This window comes from Camellia sinensis, chromosome 11 (genome assembly GCF_055761805.1).
Source record: "Camellia sinensis isolate YWXY chromosome 11, ASM5576180v1, whole genome shotgun sequence".
Lineage (NCBI taxonomy): Eukaryota > Viridiplantae > Streptophyta > Magnoliopsida > Ericales > Theaceae > Camellia > Camellia sinensis.
The window spans coordinates 13,743,989-13,764,142 of NC_138971.1; positions in this window are offsets into that span (position 1 = coordinate 13,743,989).

Genomic DNA, 20,154 nt, shown 5'->3' on the forward strand with positions numbered 1-20,154 from the left:
TACATGCAGCACATTGTTGAGAGTGAGTTCTTTTCCTGATGTCATCTTTAGTACAATCTTTCCTTATCCTTCAACTTTGGAAGTTGAGGAGTTGCCCATAAAAAGTTGTTCACCGTTGCCCACTGTAGAATAAGATGTGAATATCTTTTTATCGGCATAGATATGGCGAGTAGCACCAGTGTCCACTCACCATTCTTTAGGATTTCCGACAAGATTTGCCTGGGAAACAACTGCAGAAAGATTTATGACATCTACACCATTGGAAATTATATCCATTTCTGTCATTTTGGCTTTAGCAGCCTTCTTACTTGATCTTCCTTTGCCTTTACGTTGGTAACAGCGATCTATGGCGCGATGTCCCTCTTTGTTACAAATATAACACATGCCATTAAACTTGTATTTCTTAGTTTCTCCTCCTTTAGATAGCATTCTCTTCTGCCATCTTTTAAAAATAGTTCCTAAGAATTTCTCTGGTTTTTCATCATGATTCACTGGTACAGTCCCAACATAAGGAGAGGTTGGCGTAATGATAATCACCATACCAGTACTGGTTTGAACATTAGTTTGACCAGTTTTAGTAGCCATAAATTTTAATTTATAAAACAAAATTATAATTAGAATTTACACTACACAGAAAATTAAACCAAATTCACAGAATTAAATTTTGTAAAAATAAAAGAAACAAGAATGTAACTTTTATTTTTCAATTAATTTGGAAATAAAATTAAATTTTATTCAACCAAATTAATTCCACACATAAAATTAAATTCTGTAAAATAAAAGAAATAAGAAAATAACTTTTATTTTTCAATTAATTTGGAAATAAAATAAAATTTTATTCAACCAAATTAATTCTACACAGGAAATTAAATTTTGTAAAAATAAAAGAAATAAGAAAATAACTTTTATTTTTCAATTAATTTGGAAATAAAATAAAATTTTATTCAACTAAATTAATTCCATACCGAAAATTAATTTCAATAACACTTCAATAATTAAAATACTGAAACATAATTTTAATTAATAAAAACTCAGAAAAAAATTTCTAAAAAGCAAAATTAATTTTCTGACAAAATTTCACGAAAATATATTCTGAATTGTTAATGACACCAGTATCGTACTACTAGTTGTCAAAGAAAATAGACAGTATATTACTACTATCTGTCAAATAGCATATAATCACTATTTATTTTTCCAACCAGAATATTATTTTGTAAATCCACAGAAAATAATTTTCTTAAAAAAAGAAAGAGAAAAGGAAACAAACGAAAAAATTCTGTAAACAGAATAAATTCGAATCTGTCTTAAGATTGTTGAAACAATCTTCTGTGTAAATAAAATAAATTGAAACTAAATCAAACAAAATAAATAAATAATATACCGAATTTATTTATCGAACCAAATTTAAAAATAAAAGACCATGTCGAGTGTGTGACACTCTGTCCTTAAGACAGATTCTCCCCGCTACGGTGCTTACGGTTGAGTGACGTCTATCTTCCAGGATACAATGATCTTCACAAATTTGTAGTTGCACTTCAAACAAATTTGTCTGGCGAACTAGAACCTTGTGCTCTATAACTCTCTGAAATTTTCCCTAAAATAATATGAAGAATAAAAGACGCAAGAGAGCAAAATGAAGGCAAGAAAAATGAATTTTCGGAATTAATCAAAATTGGACTGGGGCTACCTTTATATAGGCTTTATTGGCACCTATTCAATTTGAATAGAAAAGGTATGAAAAAGGGACATATCCTTTCCTTTAAAATAAAGAGACACTATAAAAGGTTTGCACTCTTTCATTCAAATGGAGGTTTGACCCTTTCTATAAAACAAAAAGACATCATGAAAGTTTACACCCTTTCATTCAAAATGAAGTTTATTTCAATTCACAATTACCCCTTTATAAATTTTTCAAGAGACCGCACCTCTAAAATTTTAAAAATCTCATATGTTATATTATAAAATTTAAAATAATTTAAAATTATAAAGGTTTGCACTCTCAAACATATTTTTGCACTCCCATAGTGATAATTTTGGATCCGGCTATATATATAACATCGGATAGTTTATGTAATCATAGATGGGGGTTGTGTTTGAATTAAAAATTTAAGTATAATTTATATTTGTGGAGCAAATGGAAAAGGAAATTGAAAAGTAAAAAAAATAAAAATAAAATTAACTTCTAATTCCGTACAAATTTTCCTTTCTTTTTCTTGCTTGTTCCTCTCTAAACCATTAATTCAAACACAATCTCCAATCTCGTAATGGAATGTATGCATTTTTTGCATTGGTACTGATCGATATGAACAAATTTTTTATACATAATAATTTTTATAATTGTTTAATTTTAAATCAAAACATTCATTTATAATAGGGGTTATTACACTTTATATTCCTAAACCATCGTCAATTTATCTATCTAATTTCTGAAATATCAATTGTGTCTATTAGGTTCCTAAAGTACATAAATCAAAATCTTTTTAGTCCCTAAAGTATCGTTTGAATAAATTAAATCTCTAAAGTATTTAATGCAAACCTATTTAGTCCCTAAAACGATTATAAAAATAAAATATAAGACCATAAGTATTATAAATTAGAAAAATGTCAAATCTAGTCAAAATTTTATTTAAAAAAAAAAAAAACTTGGCTTTGAAAAGGGACGTCTGTAACGAGTTGAATCAAATTGAATTTTTGCCCTTATTAATATTGTTGTTGTGTCGTAAATCATTCTATTTAAATTGATGAAAATAAATTGAATTACTTCTTGATTTCGATTTCGTAAGGCTTGCTTGGCAAAATTATTTTTTTTAGTTTTAGTTTTAGTTATAGTGATTCTTGGGCCTTGGGTAATAAATGAGTTATAAATTCAATTTTTGGGTTTTGTTTGATTAGCCCATACTTAATTATTTTGGTTCATATTTAATTATGTGAATGTTGGGGACCACCTTAAGTCTTTTAAAGTTAATTTATACTTTAATCTTAATTGGGGATTTATTTTAAATTAATAAATTCCATTTATTTTAGACCCAATTGATTGAATCGTGACCCGTTCGTAACCATGTAATATTGTTGTTGTTTTATTATTATTATTTGATTACCATAAAAGAGTTACAAATATTTATGGTGTGCACCATTAAACGAAATATATTTTGTGGTGATAAAATATTATATTTACTTTTGTCATTAAAGATGTTGAAATGTATTTTTAAATTGATATATACATATAGGTATACATATATATTTATAGGATTAGATATTTGTTTAGAAAATATCTATAAAAAGTGATCCAAATAGATTTTTGTCAAACTTTTGGGAGTCCTTGGAGTTCCGGCCGTGGGAAAGAAGAGAAAAGGGATTCCAAGTTGGTTTTTCTTGGATTTGATCTCGTGTAAGTCATTTTTGACCCTAGTGCTTTGGATTAAAACGTAGAGGGCGGAAAAGGCATCGTTTGGCTCCAAAAAAAATTTAATTTCTGTTGCAAAAAAATTTGAAAGCTTCTTGGCTTGAGGTAGGGATTTTTCCTACACTTCTTTATGTACTTTTACTTGATTATATGGAGCTTAGAGTTGTATATAATTTAATTAGAATTTTTGAAAAATTTGTGATTTATTTGCTTAAAAGAGAAGTTTTGAGAAAAATAAAGAGTTGATGCCCAAATTGCGAACGTGTAAACTTAGAATATGTTTGTAAGGTTATGAAAGAGCTATGTTTTAAATTTGAACAAAAACGAATTTCGATTTGATCGGTTTTGAAATTTTTACCGTTTTGCGACCAAAAGAGCATTTTTAAAAAATAAAGGAATTACGCTTAAATTTTGGGACTTTTGATCAAAATAGGATGTCATAGTTGAATAATGCTTGGAGAATGAGTTTGGAAAGAAAATGATATTTTTCTGGGCATTAACGGTATTATTTTGTTTAATGTATCTGTTGAAATAAAACCGACACAGTTAAAAATGGATCTTGAGAGATTATCGGACGTGATTGTGATATGAAAACTAGTGCAATTGTTCATATTTGATGAGATGTGAAATAGATTGTATTTATCGAAATTTTTGGAATTTAATTGTTTAAATATCTGTTTAGAAATATCTGTTTTGGGTTATCGGTGGATGATAGCCATGATTGTTGTAGAAATGCATGAGACTTAGGTAAATTGAACCACATTCCTCATTTGTTGCTTTGGACATTGCATTACATTCATTTCATTGGAAATGTATTTGCTTTTGAGAAATGTTTGGAAATGTATCTATTTGCAAAAAGATAAATACTTGGTGAATCTGGGTAGAGGGTGTAGAACCGTACGGTTAGGTGTCGAGCCTTCCAGTTTACTGGTAAAAATGACAGTGGTAGTGCATTTAGGCCTACTTGTAGACACTCACCTAGAGATTCACAGAGTCTGTATTCATGTAACATATATGGTTTAAAATGAAAATAATTTTATATCTGTTGTTATATCTCAGCATTGCATGCTTTATAAAAAGAGAGATAAACTATTTTATCATGAGCATGGCATGAGCATACTCACCTTTAGTCTTGTCATGGTCCATATGTTGTGTAGTATATCTCTACTGGGCTATGACTCATCCTATAAGGGAAACCATTTCAGATACAGGTGTTATGCCTCCGCCAAGACACTGACTTCGGAAGACTTGGACTTGAGGCTTCATTTTTATTTTATGGTTATTTGTTGAATGTAAGCCCGGAGCTGTATTACGTTGAGTTGAAACTCCATTTTGTGTAACCAATAATATTCTTGGATAAATTTATAAGCATGTAGGGCACTTATTATCTGTTTGGCTTCCATTTCATACTTGTTGTAAAATGCATGCTTGGAATTGGAACTGGAGCATTGAGATGTAAACAACATGTATTTGACATTTGGGATTAAATGAAAATGGATATGTGGAATAGTTAGCTAGATATATATGTTTGTCTATCAGATGGGTTTGTTGTATAAATAGATATGTCATACCCAAATTTTCGGGGCGTTACAACATCAGTCCATATGGTGAATTTCCTTTATAGTGGTAAGGGTAATAATCTATATTATTTTCTTACTTATCTTCTACAATGGCTACGTACTTACCTTTATCTAGTATTATATATTAAATTTCGTTTATAATTTCTAATTGATTGTTTTTAAATTTTTTGCTAAGTTGTTTCTATTACTTAATTAATATATTGTTTTATTCTATTATTATTTGTAACAAAGTGTTGTTATTTAATTATCTAATTATATTCTTTTAGTATATCAATATCCATATAAATTTAATGCAATAATAGAAAATCAGACTGTAATATTAATTTAAACACAGAAGGAAATAAAAAAACCTATTACAAACAAAATAAAAATTTAAAATTTTTCTGTAATAAAATCCTAATTGGGCTAGTCTTTTAGTAATTTATAATATTTATGGGAATATATTTTAATTTTGTAATCTTTTTAGGGACTAAATAAGTTTGAATTAAATATTTCAAGAACTTAATAGATTCAATCGATAATTTAGGAACTAAATAAATTTTGATTTATATAGTTTATGAATTTAATAGATTCAATCAATAGTTTAAGGACTGAATACATAATTTGGTGATAGTTTAAAATAGAAAATTTATAATATTGTCACAGCTACAACATTCTTGAAATGTTTCATTTAAATAAATTATGTGTGTAAATCATTTTCAAATTTACATTTGAAGAGAAAAACATAACAATGGCATAATAATTGGGGAAATTTGTTGAAACAAATTACAGATATATAATAAAAATTGTTTCGTGAGCATTTTACAATTAAGTCCGCTGTAGGACAAAAATGCTTGGATTTTATGAAAGGAAAATGTCTCGTAGCTCAAATTTTGTGGCTCAAAAGTGGCTCAAATGGCCAAAACGACGTCGTTTTGATCATTTTTATGTTGTTCTGTACTCAAAACGACGTCGTTTTGGCCATTTGAGCCACTTTTGAGCCACAAAATTTGAACTACGTAGCATTGTCGTTTATGAAATTTCTGGGTTCGACTTCCAAGAATTTTTCTTCTTTTATTTTTGCCTATATATAGTTGGGCGGGGCCACGCCCATTAATGCCCCGTGTGGGTAGGGCTTACAAAGGCCTTTTTATTAACACATCTATGTCCATATCCTTTTCGAGTTTGGGCTTTTTTGCCACCAAAATTCTAAAGAGGTACTTACGAGCTGATTTTATTGATAAGACTTATTTACTTACGAGTTATATTCTTTTTTTCAACTATCAATACACCCCAAATGCTCTTCTTTCACTTTCTTCAGCACCTCAACCATAAGACAACTGCCATGACTCCCACGGTTGGCAACTACTTTCGGTGGCCGGCAATCATCTCTGACTATCATTTCCAGCAACCAATGAACATCTCCAGCCATTGTCTGACTATTGGCGACCATCTCCGATCACTGATGACCACCCCCGACAATTGTCTTTGAGTGCCAACAACTACCTCTGACCATTGGGGGCCTCTGACAATATTTTTTGGCAAAAATAACCTTCATCCCCATCACATCATGATCGCTACTACCTTCTAAGATCTGATGGGAAAAAAAAAAAAGAAAAAAGGAAGAAGAAGGATAAATAGGAATAGGAAAAAGCTTCGGACCCCCAGTGGGGGTACTGGGGGTCGCGTGTGATTGGTCCAAAAAAAAACTGTTTTTTTTTTTAATTTTTTATTTATTTATGCTTTCTGCCAACCCCATGTTGCCACGTCACTGGGGGTCGGAAGCACGGCTCATAGGAATAAGATGAAGAGGAAAATGAAAAGTAAAAAGAAAGACCTTACTAGAAAATATTTGATAAATCAACATAATCATTCATTTTCCATCTACGCTTTGTCCTCTTTCTAATGATAAATTTATCACTACATCAATTTATCGGTGATAAATTTATCACTGGTGAATTTGTTAGAAAATTTACAAAAGACAGATTTGATTTTAGAGAGAAAGAAGGGCATCACTCAGTCACTTATTTTTACACACACTCCTTCACTTTCATTAACAAAAAAATAACCACATACACATAGAAAAAGTAACAAAATCTGGTCTAATAAATTTATAAATATACATTCAGTGACAAATTTATCACCGAGTGATTTGTGAAAAATTACAAACGCCAATTCACTCATTCACATTCACACTTACACTCACTTACTTACAAGACACTCACATGCTACATACACATACTGAACCAAAGACTGATAAATTTATCACTGAAAATAAATTTGTAGTAGATCTGCTTTGAAAAATAAAGAGATAGAGAGAAAGACAAAGAGGAGGAAGATGAGTAAGATTTAAAAAACAATGTTGCTTGGAGTCATTTGGAGTCGATTTTACCATTAAAAGATCGGAGTAAACCTAGAATTAGATCAGTGGATGGGCGATAGTAAAATGGAGATAAGAGATGTAGAGTGTAAATCAGTGACGGTGGGGTATAGATCGGTGATGGTAGAGGTGGTTGGTGAACAGTGGTAGTAGATTGGTGACGGTGGAGTGTAAATCGATGGTGATAACAAATGGACGGCGATAGTGCCGAGTGAAAAATGACGGTGATGGTAGTGGGTCAATGATGATAATGGCGATGATCGGCGACGAGAGAGAGAGAGAGAGAGAGAGAGAGAGAGAGAGAGAGGATAAAAAGAATATTAGGGTTTATTGGTGCATACAAAAGATGTGTAGGACCTATAGTTATTTAAGTTCATTAAATAGGACTAGACAGTAATTATCTTAATTCTAAATTGTCAAGAAAAAATTGTATCATTATATTTCGTCATCAGAAGAAAGGAAAAAAATTAATACAATACCATGTCACTGACACATGGTATCAACGATTAATAATAAATTGGTGCTTGGATCAGTGGTCCAAATTTTTGAGACAATTGTCCTAAACTCTATTATTTTTTGTCGAGGACTACAAATTTTCAAGTTCTTACTTGGTTACAACAAAAAATGGGTCAAAAGCCCAATACAAGAAAGACTACGACTAAACATAAGAAGAATAACAAAAAAATGAGCCTTAAGCTCCAAGATCCTCCTAAGCTATTATCTTGGTGAGCTATTATCTTGGTGGAGGCATGTCGTCAGCACTTAAAGTTGTTTTCACGTAAGGTAAGCAAAAAGCACAGTAAAGATAACTTAATAAAATGTATGATATTCAACAATGTAATGCAGTGAAATGCATATGGAATGCCATGCCCAAACCATGAGTTTTCCTTTTTGAAACAATGTCATGCAAGAGTTCCAAAATCACAGTAAAGATAACTTAATAAAATGTATGATATTCAACAATGTAATGTAGTGAAATGCATATGGAATGCCATGCCTAAACCATGAGTTTTCCTTTTTGAAACAATGTAATGCAAGAGTTCCAAAATCACATTCGAAACACTTTCTTTTAAATGGAAAACATGACAATAAATACAACACTGGTAATCCATAGACCGGTGTTTACAAGTAGGCTCTCAAAGCATTACCCAAAACCACTTGACCGGCTCCTAATCCAAAGGAACTCAGTACCTACTACGCATGTGTTTTCGGAATTTTACCATGGACCTAAAGCTAAATTAATTATCTACAACCATAACCCCTAACCGGATTCATCATGGTATTTACCCATTTTTTCTCAAAGCAATGTGATTGTTCTCAAACACAACCATTTTTCCAGGATACAAAGTATGAAGTTCGCAAATCCATGAGATGATCAATGAGATGCCTGACTAATAAATAGTTTAATTGCCTGAATCACATGCAATTTCTATCACACAACAATGCTATCCTCCACCAATAATCAAAGCAGTTATCTTTAATACAAAGTTAAAGAATAACAACAATGATTTAATTCAACATAATATCAATATTTTCAAAATCACCGTGGTTTCCCAAAATCACAATATCTCATAGCTTTTATGAAAATTAGGGCTTCTTTCTCAAGACTCAATTTTCTTCCAAAAATCATGTCACAAAATAAACATATGAGATTTAATTGAACAAGAAGCAAAGCTAATGAGAGATCCCCATTTAATGCACTAATACATAGATTAACCAAACCCTATCTATCTCAAAACTCAAGTATGAAAATAACACATAACAAAACTAAATAGCATACAAATCATTAAGAAATCCCTATCTCAAAACAAAGAGGAAGAACGGAGGAAACCCCAAAGAGTCGAAGGTGGCAAAATGGTGATTTGCTTTGATTAGAACGTAGCCCTTGACAAGCTCTATGCTTAATCCCAAAGGAACAAGATGAGAAGATGACCCAAAGTGGGTAGATTAGAAGATCTAGCTTGAAAAAACTAAGTTTAGAGAGAGAAAAGGTGACTTATGAAATAGAGAAGGAAAAGAGAAGAGAAAGAGAGGAAAAAGAAAATAAAGAAAGAGAGTGGAGGGTCTATTTATAGTGGTAGGTCAAAAGTGAAATATCAGACCCAAAGTCAGCTAAAAGAGTAAGTTAAAGATCCCAAAAAGTAAGGACAAAAGTGCAGCAGGAATTTCTGGGTTTACTGCAGCAGAGGTGCCTCAGGTATGTTCGCAACAGACGCGGTGTCAACACCAGAAAGCCCAAGTGTCAACACTAGAAAGCAGTGGTGTTTCACGCGAGTTTGCACCAAACAAGGTGTCGACACCAGAAGGCCCAGGTATCGACACCAGAAAGCAATAGAGAACTAGTAACACTCTGCTCACGTAGTGTCGACACTAGGAAGAGGTAGTGTCGACACCTAGAAACAAAAACAAAAAGGAAGGAAAAGAAGAGAGCAGGTATCAACCCCCAGGAACCTAATGTCGACACTTAGAACAAAAATTCAAGGTTCCCAAAGCATTTTCTAACAAAACTAAGCACAGAAAAACATTTGTAACAAGTCTAGATCAAATTTCACTGCACTGATACAATGATACACCAACTCTAAAATCCCAATAACAGAAGCAATGGAATTAATTACACCTTCAAATGGCTTAAAGAACACAAGTGTTACAGACGTCATCCACTACAACAAAAAATATTTTTGGCTACAGTTTTTGGCAACATAACAGAAATTAGTAGCCAAATATACGTAATTAGCAACTATATATTGATTGGTCTCTAAAAACTAAACTATTGGCGATGAGTTAAAACATTTGGTTGTCATTGAGTTTGGCGCCGAACTAAAGTTCTTGGCGGAAAAGAGGAAAAATTTTCTACGACGAAGTTAAGATATGGTGACAAAAATGTTAGTCACCAAATGTATATTTTTTGGCGATAATTCATGGTTAAGGATTTGTACTTACGTTGGATGCTTTGGATTTGATATTTTGTTTACGTTTAATATGTTACTTTTGAATTAAGTTTATATTTTGGATGCTTTGCACAAGTGTGTTAATTTTTTTGATTGCATTGGGTTTGGATTATATTTTATAGGTTTATAAATTATGTATTGAACAAGGAAATAGTAATATATATATATATATAATGAACATTTGGTGACAAGTTTTTCAGTTATTAATTTACTTTTGGGGACAATTTGTTTCCGTTGCTAATAGTCTATTACTCTTGATTGGTTGCCAAAAGATTTGACATTCAACAACTAATTTGCTTCGTTGTTGGAAGTTATTTTGGCAACGCATTTATATGTCGCTAAAAGTTGACATGTCATCTGCTAAATGCTACTTTTAGTGACGAAATGTTAATTTACAGCGACAAGTTTTTTGGTGATTGGCGAATAAAATATTTGGTCACTGATACTTTTATAAGGCGACCATAATTTATTTGGTCGCCAAATCATGTAGCGACATAGCTTTGGCGACCTTTTTTTTTTTTTTTTGGTTGTTGATACTTTCAGTGACAGAAATTACACTTTTGGTGACTAACATAAATACCGCAAAAAGTGTTTTTTCCTGTAGTGATCGTCAGCGACATTTTTTGGTGACAGTAACGAAGAATTTGATGGTGAGTTGACAACAATAAGTGACGAAGAATTTGATAGTGAGTTGACAACAGTAAGCGACGATTGATAATTGCATGCGAAGATATAGCGATAAAAAAATAAATATAGAAAAAGAACAAGGGTAAATATATATTATTTAAAATAATAATTTATAGTTATCAATAATATATTTCATTAATCAAATTCTTAAAAATCAAAGTTAATCAAATTCTTAAAAATCAAAGTAGATCAATCACTGAACTTAATGACATATATTCCTTAAAAGTGGACTTAACACCATTAAACCCTAATAAATTATCATGCAAAGTAGTGTTTGATATATATATATATATATAATATTAAATTTTAAATTTATTTTATATGGTGATGGTGACTTGGTGGTAGTGGAGGCAACAATGGCGCTTATAACACCAATAATAGTGGGAGAGATAAAGAGATAGTGGTTGTGGTGATAATGAGTAATGTGCCAGAGATAAAAAGAGAGTGCTGATAGTAGTTTTATGATGATGCGCTTATTGTGGTAGTGAAATGATAGTGATAGTTATGGCAATAATGACAATGGTCATAGAAGTGAAAGGTCATGGTAGTTGTTGTGGTAGTAATGGCAGTGACGATTGTGATAGCGATAGTGAAATTATGGTACTTGTGGTAATAATAACAATAGTGATAAATGTAGTGGACATAATGAGAAAACAACTTCTCAAAGTCTATATCTATATAATTCTAAGGTTTTCTTTCTTTATTTATTTTATAATATTATTTTTGATAATTTTTTTCATTGCAAAAATAAAAATGACATAATGTCTTAAAGTTTTAGAAAAAAATTGAACATAAAAAAAATATATGTTTTCACTTTTTTTTTTTAATGAAAATTTTCATTTATCCTTCCAAAAAATGGGAGTTGGTTCTCAACTATGATTTAAAGTTGTTTCCAAGGAAATTCTATTTCTACCTCATATGATTCATCATAACCTAGTTAACCAGACGTACTACAGAAATTTTAAAATAATTTTATTTGTACGTTTTCATATAAACATACATATAAATAATACATATAATGTTATCACATAGATTTTTTTTTTGAGTTATGCATTTATAGTATGATAAAATTAAAATTATTCTTTAACATTTGATAGTGAACCATTATTTTTTAAAAATATATTTTATTTTATTTATCGCCCAAACTTTTAGTTTTCATTATTTATAACAATTTAGGATCAACACAAATCCTTCAACTTTGTATATGAATTGGACACTTTGGTTTTAAACCAAACCTATTTTTAAATTAAAGCGAAAAACATAATAAAGACATGATAATTGAGAAGATTGGTTGACTTTCAAAAAAAATCTTAGGGTTTGAGTATTATAATAAAATAAACCCTGACTTTTTAATTTGACAAAATTAAACACTAATTTTTTTTTTTATTTTCAATTTAAACCATTTATCTATTTTTGTGATGATGAAAAATGATATTTTAATCATTAAACCCAATAAAAAATAGATATTTTTTGTATACCTACATTGAGTATAATGATTAAAATATTCATTTTTGTCTATTTTACTAAATAAAATAGACAAAATTTCTAATGGAATGTATGCATTTTTTTGCATTAGGTTGGGTACTGATATATAAACCAAATTTCTATACATAATGACATAATTCTATAGTTGTTTAATTTCAAATCAAAACATCCATTTACAATATTGTCACTGCTAGATCATTCTGGAAATGTTTTATGTATACAAATTTTGTTTGTAAATCATTTAAATTTTAAATTTGAAGAGAAAAACATACACATTATCAGATTAGTCAAGGAGTTAGGGACGAATCTCATAAAATGAAAAAGTTATTTGGTAAGTATAATTAAGTGGTGTACTAAAGACTATTGTAATTTGTGAAAAAAAGTAGAATCACAACTTTGTATTGGGGTATAAAAAACAACAACGGGCCTTGACAATTGATAATTGATGAAAGGTAAGGACACATAAAGCCCTGAATCACCTGATAGTTTTTTCATAAAATATCAATTAAACATTATTGGTAAAGATTTAATTCGAGCAGCTATTAACTTATCTAACCCTAGAGTTACGAACTTTCAAATCTTGTTCTTTTTCCTATTATAAGTTTTCCATCATAGATTAAAATATATATATATATATATATATATATTATCTACTATTTACAACTATTTTAAAGAGCGAAGAGCATTTTAATGTTTTTTACAGTTTTTATTCTCAAAAAATTCCCAAGCATTTAAATTAATGACTTGTGTAAGATGACCTTTTGAAAAGTTGTTTGTGACCTTTGAAATACCGTTACAGAAAAGATTTGAAAAGTGTGGCCTCAAACAGAGTTTCTGTTAGATAATGTCTCAATGGGATCATATATTTTAAATGTGGTGTTATCATTTATAAGAAGCTTACAATTTAAGTGATTTAATTTAGTTAATAGGCTTGAGGGTATATGTGTCATGGATCTAATGTGTAGATACTAGTTGAGAAATTTCTATTTCTATGAGGGGCAGAAATAGAAATTAAAACAAAATTGGTTAAGTTGGTTTTCATTCTCTTAAAAAACTACCACACGGTTTTTGTTTTTCAAAACCTATTTAATCTTAAGTTGTTATGGTCCCTAATCCTGCCTGATAGGAAGAACTGCCAATTTTCTTCTATATCTTCTCAAGGAGAAACTTAAGGCACTAATAAGGAAAGGATTGGAAGGCAATAACAAAGGCAATATCAAAGGATGTATTGACAATCACGCTTCCGTTCAACTATAACAATAGATTCGGGTACGCATGTTTGTCTTAATTTCTTGATGATACACATGATAGATGATCCATAGCATAAGGTTTTATGTTCTGAAAATATTAACAAGTGGTATCAGAGCAGTTATATCATGTGTATTATCAGAAATTGATATGCTATTATTCATGCAATTTAGTTTCCTGGTTTGCAGATTCTGAATTTTCTTACTGTTGCAAATTCTATATTTTCTGGTCTTTCTTTCTTTTTTTTTTTTTTTATATAAATCCTTCTAATGCATCAGTTTGCATTTGGATTTTACATCGTATATATATATATATATATATATATATATTTCATGCGGTTTGATTTTGAACATCATAAAAAAAAAAAAAAACTTTCCGTCTGCGTTGTTTTTTCGGGATGTTTGAAACAGAGCACCATTGTGTTATTATTTTCACAATAAAGAAGTGGCTTGGTCTTTGTTCATGCATGTGATTTGTGGCTTGGTCTTTGGCATTTAATAATCTATTCATGCATGTGATTTGTGGCTTAAAAAAAAAAAAAACTATTTTTTGGAACCGTCAATTATATATATATATATATATATATGTATATAATTGATTGCTGCAAATTATATAATATATACGGGGTAACGCATTAAGAAATCTTTAAATTTAAAGTAATTTCATACAACGTCTACAGGTGAAATTTAATTTTCTGAACGTTCTCTATATAAGTTAATTAAAACAAGATGTTACAAAAGTGATCTCTCTTGTCTATATTGTTTTATATGGAATGTTTTGATGTTCATGTATGTGTATATCATGCGGGTATTTATCGGTCCAAAGACATGATTAATACTTGGCAGAATTACACACACATTTAGTGGTGATAAACATGTGCCAATTGTCAAGGAAACCTAATGTGAATAATAAATCCATCAAAAGATAGATTTGTTATTTGACATAACTTATTGTCAATGTTTGATCATTACAACAAGAATACCACTTACTATTAATATCACTACCCAAAGGCTTGGTATTAATGTTGTGCTAGGTATCTTGAGATGTTGTCATTAAATTAATTTATTTAGAGATTATCTGTTTGGTTACTTAAAGTGAGCATAATTCTTTATTCGTTTTATTTTATTTTCTATTCAGTTTTAATGTCGACTACTTCAATCTCTGCCAATATGAACAATGTTCCAATGTTAAATGGAACAAACTTTAAGAATGAACATAGACTTGACATTAAGAATGCCAAAACCGAATGATCTCACTGAACAAAGTACTCCTGAGAAAATTGTGTACTTTGAAAAGTGGGATCGATCTAACATGCTAAGTCTTATGATCGTGAAGCATGGGATTCCAGAAGTCTTTCGGGGTGCAATAATAGAGGATGTTACCGTTGCCGGTGAATTTCTTTCAGAAATTCAAAAGCGTTTTGCTAAAAATGATAAGGATGAAATAAGCACGCTTTTAGCAAGCTTGATTTCAATGAAGTATAAAGGCAAGGGTAATGTTCGCGAGTACATCATGGAAATGTCTTATCTTGCTTCAAAATTTAAGGCACTAAAGCTCGACCTATCTGATGATTTGCTTGTGCATTTAGTTCTCATCTCTCTTCCTGTACAATTTAACCAATTTAAGGTCAGTTATAACTGCCAGAAGGAGAAATGGACTCTCAATGAACTCATTTCATTTTGTGTGCAAGAGGAAGAGAGATTGAAGTAAGAAAGGACTGAAAGTGCTCATCTAGCAAGCACCTCCAAGCATATGGGCAAAAGAAAGCATAAGGGAAAGGAAGTTGCTGCTCCTAAGGGTCTGGAACCAAAGAAACAGAAAGTGCAGGATGGTTGTTTCTTTTGTGGCAAGCCCGGACACAGAAAGAAGGATTGTGCCAAATACGTCGCCTGGCGTGTAAAGAAAGGTACATATTATGTTTTGGTCTGTTCTGAAATAAATTTAGCTTCAGTACCAAGAAACACTTGGTGGGTAGATTCTGGTGCTACTACTCACATATGTGTTTCTATGCAGGGTTGCCTGAACTACCGAAAGCCAATTGATGCTGAAAAATACATCTTTGTGGGTGATGGCAAGTCAGTAGAAGTGCAGGCAATAGGGCACTTTAGATTATTGCTGAAAACTGGTTATTATTTGAACTTAATAGACACTTTTGTTGTACCGTCCTTTAGATGGAATTTAATTTCTATTTCTGTATTGGACAAATTTGGATATTGTTGTTCTTTTGGAAATATGAAGTTTAGTATGTCTATTAATTCAAATGTTGTTGGTACTGGTTTACTTAATGCATTTGATAATCTATATTTGCTAGAAACTATTGCATCTTATAATGAAACCTTGCACGTGGAATCACGAGGTACAAAGCGTAAATTAACTAAGGAAAATTCAGCCTCGTTATGGCACAAACGCCTAGGTCACATCTCTAAATCTGGAGTTGAGCGCCTTGTGTCTGATGGAATTTTGGACTCTCTTGATTTTTCAGAATTTGATGTCTGTGTTGAGTGTATCAAGGGAAAACAGACCAAAATGAAGAAATTTGGTGCCCATAGGACTACAAATGTCTTAGAATTAATTCATAGGGACATCTGTGGGCCATTCCCTATGGCGTCTTGGAATGGTCAACAGTATTTTATCACATTCATAGACGACTATTCCAGATATGGGTATCTATTTCTTATCCATGAGAAATCACAGTCTTTGGACGTATTCAAAAAATTTAAGGCCGAAGTTGAGTTACAACTCAACAAAAGGATAAAAAGTGTCAGGTCTGACCGTGGTGGTGAATACTATAGCAGATATGATGGATCAGGTGAACAAGGTCCAGGACCGTTTGCAAAATACCTGGAGGAATATGGAATCGTCCCACAATACACCATGCCAGGATCACCTAGCATGAATGGTGTATCTGAGAGACGAAACTGGACTCTTAAGGATATGGTATGAAGTATGATCAGTCATTCTACTTTACCAGAGTCCCTCTGGGGTGAGGCTCTAAAGACAGCAACTTATATCTTAAATCGGGTGCCAACTAAAGCAGCTGCAAAAACACCTTATGAGCTTTGGGTTGGGCGAAAGCCTAGTCTAAAACACTTGCATGTATGGGGGTGTCCTGCTGAGGCGAGGCCTTATAAACCTCATGAAAGAAAATTGGACTCCAAAACCATTAGCAGCTACTTTATTGGCTATGCCGAACGATCACGGGGTTACAAGTTTTATGATCCTACAAATAGGTCAATATTTGAGACGAGAATTGCAACATTTTTTGAGGATGTTGAGTTTGGGGGGAGAAATCCAGTTAGAGACATTGTCTTTGAGGAGGAAGCAGGAGTAATCCCACTTCCTACTACTACTTTTGACCAATTACAGGTTCCTATACCTGTCATTGATCGAGAAGTAACTTCGGATCCTCAACCAGACAATGTTGTTCAAGACAATATAGTTAAACCCCTCATTCAAGATGATGTAATTGTTCATGAGGAACAAACTCTACAACCTCAACCTCAAGAACCTGTGCCATTAAGGCGATCCTCGAGAGAAAGGAGATTTGCAATTTCGGATGATTATATTGTATATCTCCAGGAACATGAGGTAGAAAATGGAATGTCGAAAGATGATCCAATCAACTTTCGTCAAGCCATGGAAAGTTCCAACTCTCATAAATGGATAGAAGCCATGAATGAAGAATATAAGTCTATGCAAGACAATAAAGTTTGGAAACTTGTCCCATTACCAGTTGGTGCGAAGCCCGTAGGTTGTAAATAGATATTTAAAACCAAAAGGGATTCAAATGGTAATGTGGAGAGGTATAAGGCACGTCTTGTAGCCAAAGGCTTTACTCAAAAAGAAGGAATTGACTTTAAAGAAACTTTCTCTCCTGTTTCTACAAAAAATTCTTTTAGAACAATTATGGCGCTTGTTGCATATTTTGATCTTGAGTTGCATCAGATGGATGTCAAAACAGCTTTTCTTAATGGTGACATTGAAGAAACAATTTATATGGTGCAGCCAGAAAACTTTGTGTCGGGAGACCCAAAGAATATGGTTTGCAAATTGACTAAATCCATCTATGGACTCAAACAAGCTTCTCGTCAGTGGTACTTCAAATTTCATCAAGTTCTCACTTCGTATGGTTTTGAAACTAATGTTGTTGATGAATGTGTGTATCACAAGTTCAGTGGGAGTAAACACATATTTTTGGTTTTATATGTTGATGACATATTGCTTGCCACAAACGATATAAACTTATTGTATGACACCAAGATATTTCTATCTAAGAATTTTGAAATGAAAGATTTTGGTGATGCTTCCTTTGTATTAGGAATCGAAATACAGCGAGATCGTTCTCGGGGTATTCTGGGATTATCACAAAGGAGCTATATCGAAAAAGTACTCAATAGATTTGACATGCAAAATTGTAAATTAGGTGAAACCCCGGTTGCTAAGGGAGACAAGTTTAGTCTCAGCCAATGCCCGAAGAACAGTCTTGAAATTCAAGAAATGCAGAAGATTCCTTATGCCTCGGCTGTAGGGAGTCTAATGTATGCCCAAGTATGTACGTGTCCGAATATTGCGTTCATAGTTGGCATGTTAGGCAGATATTTAAGTAGTCCTGGCATGGATCACTGGAAAGCAGCCAAACGAGTTATGCGGTATTTACAGAGAACAAAGGAATATATGCTCACATATAGGAGGTCGGATAAGTTAGAGATCATTGGGTATTTTGACTCTGATTTTGCTGGATGCCAAGACAATAGGAAATCCACATCAGGCTATATTTATCTGTTAGCTGGCGGAGCAATTTCTTGGAGGTCTGCAAAGCAGATGCTCATAGCTTCATCCACCATGGCCACAGAGTTTGTAGCATGTTATGAGGTATCAAATCAAGGAATATGGCTGCGGAATTTTGTCACTGGGTTGCATATTTTGGAAGGCATTGAAAGATCACTTAGGTTATACTGTGACAATAAGTCTGCAGTTTTATATTCCAATAACAACAGGAGCTCGACAAAATCAAAGCATATTGATATCAAGTTCCTAGTTGTAAAAGAAAGAGTGCAGAGTGGACAGATTTTCATAGAGCACATTAGGACAAACTCCATGATAGCGGATCCACTTACGAAGGGACTACCACCCAAGGTCTTTCATGAGCACACTGCTCGTATGGGTGTTGTTCTCTTTGAGAACATTTTGGTTTAGTGGGAGTTTGTATTTATATTACTGCTCTATGTCAGCCTTGAGTTTTATCTATGTAATTAGATTAATTTCTGCAGAAATGAAGTATTCAGTTTATTACACTCTGTTACGTATTGTGAAGTATTGATCTCAATAAAGTTAAGTAGGACCAGTTGGAAATAGGCATGTATGGATCATATTACATGTAATTTCCATGCTACGCATCCATGATTGATCTATGTCATTTAGCTGTATTGGTATACGTGACCCTTGGTGGGTCGAGTTACGATTAATGTAACGAAGACCGCTTTGATCCTATATCAATATAGTTAATGGACAAGATTGTTTGGATACCTTTAGGTCATGATAACAAATTTCTGAGCTCACTAAAGTTAAGCACATTTGTCAGGTTACATATGTGGTCCAGTGGGAGATTGTTAGATAATGTCTCAATGGGACCACATATTTTAAATGTGGTGTTATCATTTATAAGAAGCCTACAATTTAAGTGATTCAATTTAGTTAATAGGCTTGAGGGTATATGTGTCATGGACCCAATGTGTAGATACTAGTTGAGAAATTTCTATTTCTATGAGGGGCAGAAATAGAAATTAAAACAAAACTGGTTAAGTTGGTTTTCATTCTCTTAAGAAACTGCCACACAGTTTTTGTTTTTGAAAACCTATTTAACCTTAAGTTGTTATGGTCCCTAATCCTGCCTGATAAGAAGAACTGCCAATTTTCTTCTATATCCTCTCAAGGAGAAACTTAAGGCACTAATAAGGGAAGGATTGGAAGGCAATAACAAAGGCAATATCAAAGGATGTATTGACAATCACGCTTCCGTTCAACTATAACAATGGATTCGGGTACGCATGTTTGTCTTAATTTCTTGATGATACACATGATAGATGATCCATAGCATAAGGTTTTATGTTCTGAAAATATTAACAGTTTCTGTAACCTTTTGATCTTTATTTCAATGGTCCAAAGTTTTGGTTTAATTTCTATTGACATTTGATTATTTTGTTCACATGGAACAAAAAACACTAAATAGAAAGAATAATGTGTATATATACAAGAAGGTAAGAATGACTGAAAATCACCCAACATTTAAAAATCAAATGAGCATGAAGGAGTGGATGTTTAATCAAGATTTTGAATGTTGAATCAAAATTGCACATTTCAAATGATGGACTAAAACAACACAATTCAAATTCAGCCCTTGAAACGATCCAATCTCACTGCTGTTGTCGCTGGTACAAACAAGGA